The sequence below is a fragment of the Anabrus simplex genome, chromosome 2 (genome assembly GCF_040414725.1).
Source record: "Anabrus simplex isolate iqAnaSimp1 chromosome 2, ASM4041472v1, whole genome shotgun sequence".
Taxonomy (NCBI): domain Eukaryota; kingdom Metazoa; phylum Arthropoda; class Insecta; order Orthoptera; family Tettigoniidae; genus Anabrus; species Anabrus simplex.
Window position 1 is genome coordinate 536,598,052 of NC_090266.1, and position 18,789 is coordinate 536,616,840.

Genomic DNA, 18,789 nt, shown 5'->3' on the forward strand with positions numbered 1-18,789 from the left:
TTTAACGCCGATGTCTTCGATGATCTTTGATAACTTGACGATTTACGTAGATTTATTCTCAAACAGCATGAACAATGACGTTAGAAATTGGAAGGGAAGATCTACGGAAGTACGTGGCGGAAGATGAGGTGAATAACCCAGCATATTCCGCTTTACCAGCAAATGGCAAGACATCACGAGATGTCCTTCTTCTGAGGCTCTAAAGAGGAAAAATAATGGAGATACTTTGAACTTCAATGACGCTCAGATCAAATACGGATTTGAAAATATCTAGTGTCAAAAAAAGAAACAATCGCTCGTTTTTACGGGACAACAGTGACGCAAAATTTCCAACTCAAATACGGGATGTCCCTTACAATACGGGACAGGCGGCAGCCTTAATAGCGAGACGAGTGTAAAGTAAGATAACGACATATATACATCCACACCTGCTTAGTTCAGGCGGAGATCACTATCACTATCAGGCTTTCACAAATTCACTAATTGAGCACTTTCTCTCGGAGCATTCCTGTATATGATATCGCCAGCAGATTTGACCACAGAGCTTGCACACACCCTAATCACTTGGGTCATGGAATTTCTTCTGTGAACACAACTTAAAGTGGAAACCATGTGCCGCCATTCTTGCAGCAATGTTGCGCAGCTGGTAATTCGTACCCATCCACCTTCTGTCCATCATGGCCTTGGTAGTGTAGAAGGAATCCCAAATTTCCATTTTCTTGGCTTTCAGATCTTGTTGAAGCTTCTCGAATGCCGCATTAACTGGCAGTATCAGCTCATTCCGAAGGTCCTCTATCATGTATTATCTGCGCACTTTTTAGCGATAGATTTTTGTACGGATTTGAGGAGTAAGGAGGGAGCTCTCCGGGTTCCGTTAGTACTGCCAACTGAATGGAAATGAAATCGGAATTGAATCGATAATATGATCGATCGATATGAATTTTCTAAACCTTTGTTATCTTATGCCAACAACTGTGTCACACACACATTGTATAACGTTATATAACATTTCTCGATGCGAATCTTATTCCTAGAGTGAATTCTATAGTTTGGAATTGCTGTGTAAATAACAACAGTACTAGTACGTAAAGTGTACGCCAGATGTCGCACAGCGATGCATAAGTGTTTCATAGTTTGTGTTTCAAATGTTGCCAGTACGAATCTCGAAGAGTGCCGAGGTCGACCGATTCAGCACTAGGGGTGTAAATCTATCGCTAAAAAGTGCGCAGATAATACGTTTCCCTCGTTAGCTCATATACCAACCGCGACCGGGTTGTCTTTGATACTCCCAGGACCCTTTAGAGGTAGCGAGCTTTGATTTTCTCCAGTTCCTCCAGTTGTTTATAAGTAAGGTACTCTCCTATGAGTTCAAGACCATATGTCAGCACCGGTATTACCTGTGCCTTAAATAGCTGCATAGCTCTCTCTACTGCAATAAGGGTAATATTCCCTATGCCGTTCATTGCTCTGATCGCAGCAACCATCCTGGATCTGATGTGTATTCGGAAGCAATGCCCACTTGTTTGCAGAGTTTAGACCTAGATATTTGAAATGATTTACTCTTCTTAGACGCGATCCTATACACATTATCTGGTCAGCCTCCGCGAATTTACCACCCTTCCTGAAAATCATAATTTCTGTTTTGTCCTCGTTTATGCAGATTTCATTTTCTTCTGCCCATTCCACGAGTAAGTCCATAGCTCGTGCAGTTCATCGACGTTCTCTGAAGCGATCGCCATGTCATCCGCGTAGATATACATTTTTGCATTGGTACTTTCTTTTACCTTTACACCTACATCGCATGTGAAGGCGTTAAAGAAGATTGGACTCAATGGATCTCCTTGTAGGACCCCTATTTTCTGTGATATCCACTCTGATACGTCTATCCCATCATCCATTTGTACATAATTGTCCGCTAATATATTTGATATAAGCGTTGTCATGTTTGATCTTCCGGTCAATTTCTCCAGCTTCTTGACTAGGATCTCCCTGTTCATTAAATCGAAAGTCTTCGAGTAGTCTACAAATATCACGTATAGTTTTCCTCCTGGTGTTTCCAACGTACGTAGATTTGATGTGTCCTAGCAGATTTTCCATAGCCTTGTTAGTGGACCTTCCTTTTCTAAACCCGAACTGTTCCTCGAGTAGTAATGGATCTATCATTCCCTCCATTCGCTTTGTCAGGACTCTTGTTAGCAATTTTAGGCCTGTCGACTCTAAGGCTGCCCCTCTGTAGGAGTTAGGGTCGTCTGTGTCTCCTTTACCTTTGTATAAAGGCTTTATTGTGGATTTCTTCCATTGTGTTGGTATTCTGCCTAGTTCTAGACACTTCTTAAGCAGAGGAGTCCATATAGATATAGTTTCTGTCGCTGTCTTTTGAATATGCTCATCTCTAATACCATCTGTACCTGGAGCCCTGTTTTGCTTAGCTTTACTGATGGTCCAACTTCTTCTGTTGTCAAAGGCTGGGGCTCATGGCAGACCTCTGGCTGTGTGAAATGAGGCCTGGTTTCCTTCGAGCAGATGAACTTGCGCAGATGCTCCTCCCAAGTTTCCATCGGTATGTTTGGCTGGAATCTTGTTTGTTTGGGGCGTATTGCTTTATATGGATCTCTCTTGGCTTCCTCTATAATTTTCTGTTTTTCTCTTTGGATGTTGTCACTTATTTTCTTTTTCAAGAGCTTTTGGTACACCGTTCTTGTGGCTCTATATTCCTCGAGTGCTTCTGTAGTTTTTATATTCTTAGCCTTGTGGAGTGACTGTATCGTTTGTTTTCTTTGTAAGTAACACTCTTTGTCAAACCAGGGTTTTCCTTTCCTTTCAGATCGCGGAAATACCGCTGCCTTAAGGAGTCTTTCTAGAGAGAGAGCTGCTTCATCTAAATTTTCCTTCTCTGTCAAGTTCTCGATATATCGTTTTTGAGTAGCCTCGGCCTTTATTTTCTCAATGTCGATTTTCTTGCCAAGTGTGTTGGCTTTCATTTCTTCTTTAGTCTCGCTTATACTTGAGATGGTCTTTGCGCTGACTGGGTGTGTTTTATCACGACGGCTTCTTCTGAGCAAACTGGTTTAGCCGGGCCAACTATCTTGAATACCTTAGTAAGGATGAGATCTATAGTACTCCCTCCGTTTGGACAGACATACGTCCAGCAGCTTTAGATCTTGTGATTGTAGGAACTCCATAATTTCTCCGGTTTTCCTTTTTTCTTATCTATGGCACAGTTTAGATCACCTGCAAATATAATTCTCTCATCTTTTTTATCTTGTTCAACGCTATGCCGAGATTGTCAACAATATCCATTGCGGAGCATTCAGGGTTGAAATACGCTGCCAAAATTAATCCAATCTTAGCCCGTACGACGAGTATGTCATCTTCCCCCATTAGCTGTTCACAGGGGTGAGATGGTGTTTAACCAATACTGATACTCCTCCTGATGGTCTTCCTCATCCTCCGGGCATTTTTGCTGTTACCTAGTAGTGGTAAAATCCTGGTATAATGATGCTATTATGTTCTATGATGAAGGTCTCTGTCAATACGCAGATATCGTACTTTACTATTATGTTCTTCGTCAGTAGATTCAGGGCACCTATTAATCCTTCAACATTCCAGTTCATGACGTTAATAGCGTTGCTGCAAGCCCCTAAACTTCCAGGGTTGCCGGAAGGGCTGGCAGAACACGCTGGAAGGCCAGAAAGAACTTTTGTGAACTCTCTCAAGATCAATAATTTGAATCCCTATTTTGAATGCTCCTGAACCGTGTTTCTCACTAACTATATCACAGTAAAATCTACCCTTCACTTCGTTTTCTCTTAGGTAATCTACAATATCGGCCTCGGTGGTGTCTGGGTCTAGTCTTCCTATTGTGACCGTAGGTAGGTTACAGCTGACTGTGTATGTGTTAGTGTGCGGCCCGAGTTCACTTGTCGGCGAGGGTGAGCAAGCGGCCTTGACTCGGTGACAAAGAACTGGTTTCTGACGTGAAGAGGGTGGCAGTTCGGCCAATAAAAAACAAAAAGAGAAGTGGACGGGGGATAAAAAGCAGCCAGCGCCTGTCACCTGTAATTACATGGAACAAGATGAATGAAATATTTATAATATCTCTGGTGGCGTAATGTGTATAACTATGGAATGCTCATGGATCAGATTATAATAAATTGGATTAGTAATTGCACATACAGATTATATAAATTAAAAACTAAAATTTTTGAATTAATTTCCACGACATTTGGCTAAAATGATGATAAAATGATGTAATCATACCGCTCAAGAATGCAGTACTTAAGCTGACTTCACTTCCGTTCATGAGCGCCGGACATGATATTTAAGTCAAGTCATACGAGTACATGCACACATGTTGACGTGTTCCTGAACTATTATCATCAGTTACTTCGGAGACCTTGCCAGTGGATTTTCAACGCAGAACACCTTGGAATACAATCATCCGGGATAGTGGCTTCGTTCCTGTGGTCTACACTTCTTAAAGTTATGTTAACCTACGACTTGGAATAGTGCTGTGATCAGACGTCGAATGTGCAGATATTAATTCTTAATGTACGTGTTATTTCCAGCATTTAATTACGTGTGTGTTTAGAATTTATTGTAACACGCTTTGTGTAAGTTTCAGCAATTTCACGAGTGAACGTGAAGGAGGACCTCAACGTAATCATCTCCAAGGAAAGATGGAATTTCATGCTATGGACTACAAGGGTGTCACCATGAAGTTTTAAACCATCGACCACCGTCAGCGGCGGCGGGATGCAGAGTCTTTCACCCTAGAATGACAGATTGAGGATCCAGACTTCCTGACGTGAAGACATCTCCTAAGTTAAGTCGATTACGTCTTATTTATATCTGTTCTATGTAGCTTTATTCTATTCTTTCTTTCTTCTTAGATTTATACTTCATTATCTAGTAATTTATTTTTTAGGCATTTTTCTGGTTGTCCCTTCCGATAGGATAGGTCATAAAATTAGCACACTTGGCTGATTAATGACCACGTGGCAATGAGTTTGACAGCGAGGGTTCTGATAGAGTTATCCATGTGTTATCGAAACCATCCTTGCTTATGGTGTGAATTTCCTTATGAATGTGAGCTAATCTATGTCTGGCGAATTCGATGAAGTAATATTTTGCTAATATTTTCGACAATTTTATGGAAATAGGACTTCTACTTGTACCTCACATTTGACATAACTTGTCATCGGGATATTAATTCTGGATTACATGTATGAATTTAATTTTAGAACGTGCATTGTAGCATGAGATAATTAATTGGATTAATTAATCATCGAGACGCATCTGAGGAGGATATGATGTATTTTAGGACGATGGTAGGTCCTCATGTTTCGCGACTACACATGTGTGATATTGGGATACGGCAAGTTAGAGTCGTCATTGTGATGTACTGTATGTGTAAATTGGGTGGAATAGTTGCGTAGGATATGAATCTTCGTGAAACTGACTTATTCATATGTTAATGTTGTAATACTGTTGTGCCTGATGCCGATCAGGATGTAATGAAAATATGGAATCTTCCAGACGCTATGCAGTGTAGTTAAGATGATAGTGTCTTCAGATGATAAAATAAAGTCCGTGTTACTCGATGTACGACCAAATTCGTGATAATATTCCAATCGTGTTTAGGAAATGTAATAATTTCGAGTAAAGGTACGGGTTGATGTTCATGAAGACCTTAGGTCTGCGAGAACAAATCTTCAATTATATATTTTAATAGTATTCGGTTCGTAACCAGGCATGCTCATTCTTCAAAGTAGTATTTCGCACTCATGCGGTAACTCGATCTTGTTGGAACATATTGGAATGTGTTAACAGGAGAGTGATAAGATTGATCGACACTCGACGACGTATAAGTATTGTATATATTTTCTTCTTGACAATTTCAGTAGTTAGCTCTAGCTGTAGTGATTTTCTAGTTGTAGATAATTATTTTCTATGTGTTTGATGTGCTGATGTGTGGCACTTTGACAGTATTGATGGATGATGGATAGGATTTCCACACTGATGATATTTCTCCATTTATTAATTTTTGCAAGCCCAGAAGGCGCGTTATTTTGTTCAATTTATAACCAAATGATCATAGGTTCTGTATTAGTTCTCACGAAAGGAGATGTGAGACGACATGAACAGATATATCCGACGTCTCGGATTAACTTAGAAAAAAATAAAGGCAAATTCAACTTTTCATTTTTTTTATGTCAACTAAAATTTTGATAAAACGAATTTCAATATTATATTGCCATGAAAGTAAAACTAATGAATCTTGGATATTTCTTTTTATACACGTAATTAAAATTAATGAATTTTTCCAGATTGTTCGAGGAATGTTTGGTCAAGACCTCATTTTTTGAATCACAAATTTCAATTCGACTTTACTACTTTAATAACATTAAATCGAATAAAGGGAAATAATGTAAAATACTCTGTTAGGATGGTAGGGAAAACAACTTACGTGTACCATTCCATTTGCTTGCATTTGATGTGCCACCGTAAATTATATAAAGTAGTGATCATATCCATTATCACAGACAGCAGGATGGCCAATATCTCATTTTATTCAATAAAAGTATCATATTTGATCTACATTTTGAACATGCTTATTTTCGAACCCTATGTTAATCCTGCCACATTCATTTATTTTATAAGCCTACAGCCATCGAACTGAGCACCCCTGGGGTGTCTCGTGTTCGCTGACTGACTACGTCGGGGACACTATGTATAACCAGGCAATTCTCTCCGCCACTTTCAGTTTCGTAACTTCTCTCATACCTCGTACTGGTTCCTTCAGTGAGTGTTCTTTGTGTTCAAGGGTTTTTGTGTTGTTATTCCTCTGGTGACTTCTAAGTTCCTGCGATTCGTTCCTCTTTGTTGGTCTGCTTTCCTTTTCTTTATTTTTTCATAAACATTACTAGTACTTTCCTCCGGTTCGTCGTTTTCCTCAGATCAATTATGTCCCTTTCACGGTCGTTTTCAATACGGTGTTTTCTCTTGTATGTAATTTCGTGGGAGATCCCTGTCTTCTTTGGGTTTCCCTTCCCCTTCTGAGCTAGTTTCCTTCTTTTTCCCTCTCTTTTTCCGAAGCTTTGGAGCTCATTTCTTATTTTTTGTGCTGTGGCTCTATTGCGGGTCCATCATTTCCCACACAAGCCTTACGTCCCATTTTTCCTCGTTGATGTGGGGTAATCATTGCTGAATGCGGGTTCGGTGGTCCGATATTCGAAGATGATCCTTCCCCTTGTATTTCGGGAGGATTCGGCGCCTTACACTTAATTACTGATGATCTGCGAGTTTCGAATTCCTTCCGCAACGCATTGTGCACTTCTTCCCTTACTTCTTGCTCTAAGATATTCTTCACGGACTCTATTGTAGTTTGAATACGTGTCGATAGTTTATCTAGCAGTTCTTCTTCCATATTGATTGCCCTTATTTTGGATATGCATTTACTGCATAGCCAAGTTAGCATGCAGTATCTTCTTTGTATTATATCAATTCCTCTTTAGTCATTTCCCTGCAATCGAAGTGCTGCCATCTGTTACAAATATCGCATTCTACAGCTTCGTCTTTATCGGCGACTTGCTTTTTGCAGATGTCGCACCGATCTGTTTCTGCTGAGGCTGTACACTTCTCTGACATGATGAAAGTCACCACCTCGTAACGATCCACCGGCCGTGTAATTTGAAGTTATGTGTAGTATAAAGTTGACACTGCACGGTATGATCAATTGTCACTTTACGCACAAAATTCTGCTAACAACGAGATAAATATTGACCTTTCTTCTAGTGGTGGGGACGGAGCGGTTCGGTTCGGAGCAAGTACTGTGACGTCATTACTCGGTTAAAACCGAGTACAGAACCGAGTACAACATTATAGCGGTAAATTTAAACTTTATATTGACCTTCTAAGCTACAGTTTACATTTATAAAGAATATTATCAATTATTATCAGTGGTACTATGGTCCGCACTTTCTATTATTATTTATTTGCACAATTTTGATAATGTAATATAAATTTAACACATTACCTAACAAACAGTGTAATTAGAAATCTGTGCTTAATATGAGGCATGTCAAGTAGATATAAATAAAGAAACAAACATACAAATGAATAAATAATTACAATAAATATTAATGCATATGGATAAACGTTCCGTATTCCATAATCTGATAACTGACGAAACGAAATCTAGTGCTTTGAAATGTGCCTAAACTCATATAATGTCAAACATTTCATTTATAACTATGTGGTAAGAAGTTAATTGAAAAATCTGTTAAGATAACATCAGTAATGGAAATAAGTAAAGTATACAAATGAACTCAATTCTTCATCTTGTGACAAGCTTTAAAATCAAGACACAACACGTTGTACACAGACAGTAAGGGGAAGTGCTGTTAGTGTTCTGTATTGCACGGAACAGGTGTTATATAGGAGGGATTTCCATTCAGAAATATCAGAGATCCAGATCGCTTTGCAGAAGGCGACGACCTTCGGTCTGAAAAAATTTGTCCAGCACATGAAAACACCTCCTATGCGGGCGCAGATGTACGTAGCAGGTACGCTAAAGTAAGCAAGAGCAAGTTCACTTAAGGGTCAATGAATATTGAATATTGAATTTTCACGACCGCATTGTAATCGAAATCGACTTTCAACCTATTAGGTCGTGTTACGTACATTTAGTACGTGTCGAAGAGATGTTACGTACAGAAAAAATGGGCAGCCGGACACCAGTGGGGTCCGAACCCACAAACTCCCGAGTTCGCATTGGTAGTTCTACCAATTGAGCTGTGGTGGCCTAGATCTTGTTCGTTCTGTTGGAAAGGATCTAAGATACAGGTCTGGCTCTATCCTCGACAAACCTCAGTGACAGTGGCGTACCCTGGAATTTCCACCGAGGCATGCAACTAGTAACCATGCAGTAATACTATGTATTAAGTAAATTTCAATTCTACTCACCCTAATTACATGTAAGTGAACTCGACCCTGAGATTATGTTTGCAGAATTCCTTGGTGACGTCACTGTATACGTCCTCACGTGTGTTCATCTCAACAAGAAGATCCTTCTCTATAGACATCATTCCTAATGCAGAGAGACGACTTTGATTTTGAGAATTGCGGACGAAAGATTTCATTCCCTTTAGGGCCGAGAAAGTGCGTTCTACAGATGATGATGTAGCGTGAATAGTTGTAATCAATCTGTACAACTTATAAAGCTCGGGAAGACCGCTGTGGAAACCACTGGCCAATAGGAATTTCTGGATTTGAGCCACAGTCTTATCTTTGAAGTGCTCAGAAGTGAACATTGCCCTCAATTCGGATTTAAGTCGTACTATATCAAAATATTTTCCATAAACTTCAATCAATTTACTGAATTGCTATTTGCTTCACGTCGCACCGACACAGATAGGTCTTATGGCGATGATGAGACAGGAAAGGCCTACGAGTGGGGAGGAAGCGGCCGTGGTCGTAATTAAGGTACAGGCCCGGCATTCGCCTGGTGTGAAAATGGGAAACAACGGAAAACAATTTTAGTGAGGTTAGAACCCACTATCCCCTGAATGCAAGCTCACAGTTCCGCGACCCTAACCGCACGGCCAACTCGCCCGGTAATTTACTGAATTGCTCTTCAGGAAATTCGCCATAAAAATTTAAATTTCTTACAATCAAGCTTTTCATTGAAGGATAGATCTCCTAATGAACAGAAGTGATATTTTAACTGTGCTAGAATACTATCATGTATTTCCAGCTAAACCCTCCTATACTCATCTTTACCGAAAATGAAGTTTCTTCCATTCTTCTCTTCCTGGGTGGATCAAATTTCTCTTCTATTCTATCCCAGATGTTATCAAATCCACTGTTTCGCATTATAGATACTTTAGTTCCTAAAGAATTCACTTCTCTGGTGCAATATGCAATGTCTAGGGTCTTAGATCCAAGGAACTTCAGTCAATGAAAATATTTCATTAAAAACGTCAGAAGAAAATTGAACTGAAATTCTGTTAACTTCGCGAGAAACCCGCTTGCCTCATTAATTTTATTGTTATCCCAGTTCCCAGGTTCCTCTAAAATACTTTCGTAAAGCTCTTGGAGAGGAGCACGATATCCCGCGACGGTCTGTACTTAAGGGCTAAAATAGCTCCACCTTGTTGGAGCAAGTTTAGGAAACCTTTTCTTGAGGATACTGTCCAGCAGGTTCGTTCTCTTAGAAGAATTGCTAAAAAATGTCGCAAAGCCACTCATCGTTGCAAAGAATATACGACATTCTTCTATGCATGACACGGCTTGAGAGAGGACTAAATTAAGCTTGTGAGCGTAGCAGCGGGTGAATACAGCCTCAGGAACTACTTCTTTTAATTTAGTTTGCATATCATTCAGCTGACCTGCAAGTACCGCCGCTCCATCGAAAGTCTACGCAACTAATTTTTCGCGGCAAATTTATCCAGACACACAATCGCAAGTCTCACCAATACATTCGCTGTCCTATCCGAACTGACATTGTAGAAACCAACAAATCTTTCAACAACATCACCATTATGAACGTATCTGAGGCCAATAGATAACTGTGAAAAGTTCGAAACATCAGAAGTCTCATCGATCATAATTTCTACGAATTTAGTTTTCCCAACCTGAATCTTTATTTCAGCGGTCATTACGGTGCAGATGCTTTAAATCGTTCTGAATGAGTGGAAAGAGTCCTGTAAATACACTCGCTGTTGTGAAGTGACTGTCTAATTTTTCATCAAACTCGGCTAACAATTTAATTAGTTCTATGTTCTGTTATTGGATTCACTAGCCTCATTGTGCCCACGGAATAGTAACTTTTGCTTCCCCGAAAAGCATGTCACCACAGTTCGCCATTTCAGAATTTCCCTATTTTTGTTAACGGCTTCGTAGTGCCTTAGAACATTTTTCTGCTTCTGCTTATCCAACTACAAATCTATCCTAGTTTTACCAAAGGTACCTAAGGATATCCATGCGTGGATATGACAATCTTTTCTTGCTGTTCGAAGGGGAATTTTCATCAACAAACAATAAGCAAGGCCAACATAATAATTTGTTTAGTAACTCAGAGCCGCAGAGCCAAACAGTTTACTGTAAGTTTCTGGATTGAACGTGCGAACACAATTCTTGTTTTCTGTTTTTAAATTTGCGAGGGGAGAGATCTCCCGGCTTTAACTATTTGAATCTTTTCATCAAACGAACGGCCAGTCAATGGCTTTTCAAACAGATGTACAGTTATATCCGTTTTAGACTCATCCATCGTTAATCCCACATTTGCACAAAATATTAAAAAATACCGAAAATGACGAGTAGCACAGGAACATTCACTCTCAGAAGAACCGGGTTCATACTAGAAATGGATACAGTCTGCACATAGAAACACACAAAACTAAGCTTTATGAATCAAGTTTGAGTTATGCAGGAGTACATTTACTTATTATTAAATTGACAGACTTCATTAAGCATGTAAAACCATGTTCAAAATTTAACAAAGGATTATTAAAAGTTGCTTCTAACCATTGTTAGAATACTTAGCTCTTGAAAATTAACTCATGTATCGCCTCTTTTTATCTGTGCTTCTTTACCACATTGTATATTTCTCTTTATTTCTCATACCATGTATATTGCTGTTTTATCCTTTGTTACTGCAAATAACGATTATTGACGTGTCCCATATCACTGTATGATCAGTTGGATGAAATAAAATACAACACAATTCAATACAGCACACCCAGAATGAACTCACCAATCAGCAAAACACACAATGAATGAACTCACTAGTCAGCCACAACTCAAGCACTGGAGGTAAGTCACCCCAGGGGCATTGGCTAGTCTCGTTACGTTGGGTTCTCGCTGGGGAGTAATCCGTGGATCCCGTTCGCAGTAAACTTGGACATGCCGACTTTCTCCAAGTTGCTAACAGGGGGTAGCACGCATATGGGGTAACAAAGTCTGACCAAGTTTCAATTGCAGCAACATCATTCGGAGGGTTTTTGAACTATGTCTGCCACCAAATGCAATTTTAAGATGGATGCCTTACATCCTAAACTCCTCCGATACCTGTCTCTTTCTTTCTTGAGTGGAACAGATGGCGAGACTACACCAGCACCACACGTAGTCAAGCAACGGAACTAGTACAGTTGTGCGGATCTTTTGAACTTCTGAGAGATGAAATCGTTAATATTTTTCTTGAAACAACCTAAATCGTACTTCAGACAGTTCTTTGCGTTATCGTAACGCATGTAATGAATGCCTTGCATTCAAGGAGAATACGTTCCTGCTCAGTGACTGCATGTCTTCGCATACAAAAATAGCCAAACTCCTATACAACTTATTTTTTCCTGCGCAGTCTCATCCATACGTAAGAATGGAATTACTTTCACGATGTGCAACTGTATTTGTACCATGTCCTTACGATGCGCCCGTTTTATGTGATTCCATAAATTTGACGTTCCTCCACATGTACAAGAGATTTGATAGGAAATTTTACAATTAGCGGATTTTCTACCTGGACTGCTAGTAAAATACTGCCATGCTTGGGAGGACTTTCATGGCATTATTGCTTCTTATTTCAAATACCGGTAGAACACTTTAAACAAAGATACATGTAGTATAATGAAACACAAATAGAACACACGTCTCAGTCTGGAGTCTGAACAAGAGCACAGCGATGTTGCGAGTGTGGCTTGGCTGGAAGCTTTAACTGAAGCACCTACAGCGCTATACGGAGTATTCCAGTTGAATCGGTGCTCCGCTGTGACGTCACGAAATCCTGAAGAACCGAGTTATTCTACAGTTCTACTCGCTCCGTCCCCACCACTACTTTCTTCTTTATACCTTCCTGAATTCACCTAGCGAAAATGTCGATGCTTTCCTATAACAAATTGCGCCTACACTTCCCTATATGTCACTCTTGCAAAAACATCACAACCACTTAAATCGCTTAATATATTCGGTGCCGACTTTCACACAGACGCCATGATCTTCCATTCACTAACCAAATTGTAGAATATAGTGATGTGCGCGAGTGATGCCTGGAATCGCGGTACTCGATTCTTTCGAGTCCAGGCTCGGACTCGCTTCGCTTGCGAAGGCTCGATGATAGCATGACGTCACACGTTCGCTCACTCGCCGGCTCGTAGATGGATGAAGCATGCGTACAAGCGGTCGCTGAGGGTTTATGGGATTGCGAGAGCGCGGTACGATATGAAAAAACTGAATGAATGCGCAAAAGGAATAACCTAAATTTGATAATTACTTGAGAACGATAATAATGCCACTTAATACGCATAATAAGATATGAAAATATCCGTTTACGGCGTCTCGCACACACTTCACTGAATATGCCATCTATTCTAATATTGATAATATAGCTTATCTGGCCTTCATAGCCCAACTTGGCCGGTTCGATACTGGTTTATTCCGGTAGTATTTGAAGGTGCTCAAATACGTCAACCTAATGTCGGTAGAATTATTGGGACGTAAAAAATCTCCCGGGGGACTAAATGCGGTACCTCGGCATCCCCGAAAACCATACAAATGTACGTACTTGGACGTAAAAGTTATAACATTATTATTATTATTATTATTATTATTATTATTATTATTATTATTATTATTATTATTATTATTATTATTATTATTATTATTATTATTTCAAATCCCTGTCACGGTATGTATGTTGTAATTAGTGTATTTTAAACATGTGCTATTTGTAGACTATAGACGGTATTTCTGCACACATTGTATTGCTTCGCTACTGGTAAATTATATCTCATGTAGCCATTATGCATATACACGGGCGTAGATGTGCTAATATGATCGGTAGTATGATAGATTTATTGTAACCATAGCCTATTGCTAACCGCGCCAAAGCCTACAATCGTCCGGGGGAACAGGTGAATTACAGCAGTTTATATGTACATCATACTTTCGGCAGATATAATGTCGGGTATTAAGATGAGGCGTCCAGAATGTGACGTACGTTCACGCAGCAAATCAGCGGACAGAACGTCATTCTGTTCTAGCTAAACAGCTGACAGTTTGTTAGTAAGTCACAACCCTTAGTGCCTATGATGATGATAATAATAATCATAACAATCGAATTATTGACGACCGATGACTGAACAACATCAATCATCAGCAGCAAACCTATTGCACTCCACACCACAAAAATATTCTGTGGGTGACCCTGAATGCCGTGCACTCCATTACAGTAGATTTTAGTTCTAAGGCATGTCCACAGATAGCGACACCAGTATGCTTGGACTCGAGTCTGGAGTCGAGTAATACCGATTCTAAGAGCACATTACTCGATTCTACTCGATTCCGTCGCTAGCCCATCACTAGTATCGGATGCATTATGTAGTGCAAAAAAACAATATATGATATTTAAATTTAGCGACATTTCTAGCGACTTTTAACGTTTCGTTTAGCGACAATCTAGCGATATTTTTCATGAAGTTAGCGACTGAATACGATTATGGGTTGGCGACACTGGCAAGAAGAAATAAATAATAATAAAGCTACAACTTCAAAGTTATCGTGAGTGGTATTCTTTTCGCTCTTTTTATGAAAGATTTTGAAACGGTCATTTTACGTCATGCTCGCATACAGGCGTATGCTGATGATTTTTTGATTTATTGTACACACGAAGATTTACAGCTCTGTAGACAACATATTAGTCTCGCGCTTTATGAAGCTAGAACATGGTTAGAGGCCCATGGGTTAAATCTTTCCATAGCGAAATGTCGAGCAATGATATTTACACATCGCAGAACCTATGACCGATCGCCACTTGCCTTTGATCAGTATGAAATACCAGTGGTTAGCCACCATAAATATCTTGGGTTATTTATCGATCAAAAACTTACATGGAAACATCATTTTTTATATTTGCGTTCGAAGAGTGAACGGTATATTCAGGTTATACAGGCCGTAACCCGTAGGCAATGGGGGGCAGATCCCGTTGTGGTGCTATCTCTGTACAAAACCACTATTCGGACGATATTGGATTACGGATCACATATTTTCGACGTAGCATCTTCTACTAACTTACATATTCTTAACACTTGTCAATATCAAGCAATACGATCCTGTATTGGAGCTTTAAAATCCACACCTACCAATGCCCTCCTCGTTGAAGCCTGCGAAGCTCCCTTACAAGTACGTAGAAAAATACTTGCAACGAAATATTTACTTAAAAAGTTTTCATTCACAAGTCATCCTCTAATTCCGAAGTTACAGTTACTCTCGGAGTATTATTCAGTTAGGCGCCAGGGTTTAAGCAGATTGCCTGCATTGTTTCATGCATTTAATACATTAAAGTCGAAGCAGTGTACCTTAATACACAGTGCTACTTTACTACCCTATAATTTACCCTATCCGGTTTCTCATTTTAAGCCTCAAATCATTTGGCCTATGCGTAATGGCTCTACTACATTTCCTTGTCTGCAGGGGATCGAGATATGTCCAGTTAAACGAGTGAAATTTTCTCATATTCCACGAAGCATAAACATTTTTACAGATGGGGCAAAGAACATTAATGGAGTCGGTTCCGCTTATTATATACCTTCTCTAAATTTTAGTGAACAATATGGTTTGCCTAGTGACTGTTCGATTTTTACGGCGGAGCTATTTGCCATACAACAAGCCTTACTTTTTGTTCAGCGAAAGGGATATACGCGAGCTACAATCTATACGGATTCGCTGAGTGCATTACAATCTTTGGTTTCTGATGAGTTATCCTATAATTGGTATATTTACAATGTCAAGAGTATCCTTTATATGCTTGACAATGTCGGTATTTCCATAACTTTAGTATGGGTACCAGGTCACGTGGGTATCGCCGGTAATGAAAAAGCAGACTGTTTTGCAAAACAAGCTTCTCGTCTTCCTGTTCCGAATACTAACAATATGGTTCCAGCTTCTGATTATGTAGTTATTTTTCGACAGGAGGGACGTTCAGACTGGCAGAATTTCTTCCGACAAACTGCACAAGTCAAAGGTAAATTTTATTATCATTTACAACCAAGCCTTTTAGTTAAACCTTGGTTTATACGAGGATCTTATACTAGACGACATATTATTAACATCATTCGGTTACGGTTTAATCATGCCCTCACACCACAATATCGATCACGGTTCCATTTAACGCAAGATACCAACTGTTTGTGTGGTACAGATATCCGTAATGGCGATTCTAATCACATCCTCTTTGAATGTTCTTTGTATGCTAACCAACGTAAAAAACTTATGGCTAACCTCCAGCGACTTAAGCAGGTTTTTCCTACCAGTGTTTCTTGTTTGCTCTGTAATCCTACAGAAGAGATTATTAGAGTGCTAAATTTGTTTCTAGATGAAGCCAAGATCGTGTTATAATTTTGTCTATAATATCCAGTGAGAATTACTCATGCTTTCTCAGGTTCCATTTGAGTGATTCCTCATATCATTAGTGTATTACTTGTGAGTGCTATTTTGGATTCTTCGTGTGGGTGACGCTTTAAACGCAGTGTGATTGCAAGATTGGAAGTTTCCCGTATGACAACAGTCTATACTAGCAAAATGGGGTAGTTATGTGATATAGTGAAGTTTCGTGTTTTGTGTTTTTCTACTTGCAAGTTCAGGCATCAATTATTGAATTGAAGTGTTTTCATTTAGACTAGTGTGTTTATATGCGTAAGCGAGTATTGACTGGGTGAAATGTCGTAGACACAGCCCAATAAGCATCAGCAAGCAAGCAAGCAAGCAAAGTTATCGCTGTCAGGTTCAGGAAGGTTAGTTTAAACTCTGTTTCTTTGGATTATAGGAGGTGTTTTCGAACAAACATTGCACATTTTTTCATTTATTTTAGTTCCACCTTCGAATAAGATTTTTCTTAAATTTTACGTTCAATTTACTCCAATTTTTTGGATTAAGGTTGATATAATATGGGCCTAAGTACTGCCCTTCATAATCTGCTATATAATGCGGTAGTTATCGGAGCAGAATCACTTCAAATATCCATTTTAGAAAAGTGCTGTATTGCTGACCATGGTTGATAACCTTACGTTTATTCAAAATAAATGTGTTAGTATTAAGAATTGGAACTTGATCATTACGGTACCGTATGTTACCTATCTATTGTGTAAAGAGAATAAAACTGAAGATTTTGTCAATTCAGATTGGTTATTTATGCCACACAATCCTGTCACATGTTTATCATTTTAGTCTGTCGTTCCAGCCTTGTAGCTTTTACTGTTTACATTTGGGAGATGGTGGGCTCGAATTCCACTGTCGGCAGCCCTGAAGATGGTTTTCCTAGTTTTTGAATGCAGCGCATCGAGTTTATTCACACAATTTCCTCTTGTACTGATGTTCAAGTTACTGTCATAAATTATTTAAGATAGGCCCCTCCCCCCCCCCCTTTTTTTTCCTCTTTGGAGAACTTTATCAAACATTTCCCTTCATAAAATTTTTCAGTCTCTTACTCCTCGTCATTTAAATGAATATTTGCCCCTGTTTGTCCTCTTGAATCACAACGTTTTTAATATTCGTATTTTGGTAGCATCTACTTTTAAAAGCTCCACTTAAGCTTATTCATGTACTGATGTCATTCCACGCCATCCCTCCACTGATAGCTCGCAACATAGGCCTACCATTTAGTCGAGCATTTATCTCCTTACTCCTCTCTGTCCAAAGTTTGCAACATTTTCATAACACTACTCTCTTGTTAGAAATCACTTGGAACAAATCATGCTGCTTTCTTTTGGATCTTTTCCATTTCTCGTATCAAGCAGTCTTGGTGTGGGGTCCCATCCACTGGAACCATACTCTAATTGGGGTCTTATAACCATGTGAAGAGATCTGTAACCTTTCTTTACACCCTCGTTAATGCGATTACCCCAATGAAGAAAATTCCTTATATTAACACCTAGGTACTTATGTTCACCATGAGGTACTATCACCCCATCAATGCAGTTACTTAAACTGAGAGGACTTTTCCCCTTGGTAAAACATACTACCTGCCTTTTCATCCTGTTTACCATCATACTGTCTGCTGTCTGTCTCACAACATTGTGTAGGTCCCCTTGCAATCGTTCACAATCCTGCTACTCATTTACTGCTCTATACAGTATAACATCATCTGCAGATAGCCTTGTAATTCCAGTTCTTCACTCATTCATGTGGTTGTGCAGCTTGGGCCATGCAACTATCAGCTTGCATTTGAGATATAATGGGTTTGAACCCCACTGTCGGCAGCTCTGAAGATCATTTTCCGTAGTTTCTCCATTTTCACACCAGGCAAGTGCTGAACCTTAATTAAGGTCACGGCTGCTTCGTTCCCACTCCTAGAAAGCAACTAGCATGAACACGTTCCCACTCCTAGCCCTGTTCTATCCCATTGTCGCCATTAGACGTGTTTGTGTCTGTGTGACGTAAATCAGATTGTTAAAAAAATGCACCTCATATCATATACATATATATAAGAAATAAAGGTCCAATAATAATGCCCTGTGGGACCATCCTCTTAATTATTACAGGATTAGATGATGCTTCACCTGCTCTAATTCTCAGAGTTCTATTTTCTAGAAATTAAGCCACCCATTCAACCACTCATTTCTCTAGTCCATTAAACCTTTTTTTCGTCAGTAATCTCCCACAATCTACCTTATCAAAGGCCTTGGATAGGTCAATAGCGAAACAGTCCATTTGACCTCCTGAATTTAAAATATCTGCTATATATTTCTGGAATCCTACAAGTTGAGTCTCGCTGGATTAACCTGTGCCAAACCCGAA

General features: G+C 39.4%; 1 protein-coding gene across 6 annotated transcripts in view; it reads left to right on the forward strand.

Moving 5' to 3' along the window:
• Positions 1 to 16,010: 16,010 nt before the first annotated feature.
• Positions 16,011 to 18,789, forward strand: part of LOC136864211 (tRNA:m(4)X modification enzyme TRM13 homolog) — a 397,328-nt gene continuing 394,549 nt past the window's right edge. For 5 of the 6 annotated variants that reach the window (XM_067140912.2, XM_067140913.2, XM_068226213.1 and 2 more), the window contains exon 1: positions 16,766 to 16,787. The gene's annotated coding sequence lies outside the window, so the exon portion shown is untranslated. Of the gene's footprint in view, positions 16,019 to 16,765; positions 16,788 to 18,789 lie in introns of those variants that run through there. The other variant, XM_068226212.1, reaches the window with a different exon arrangement.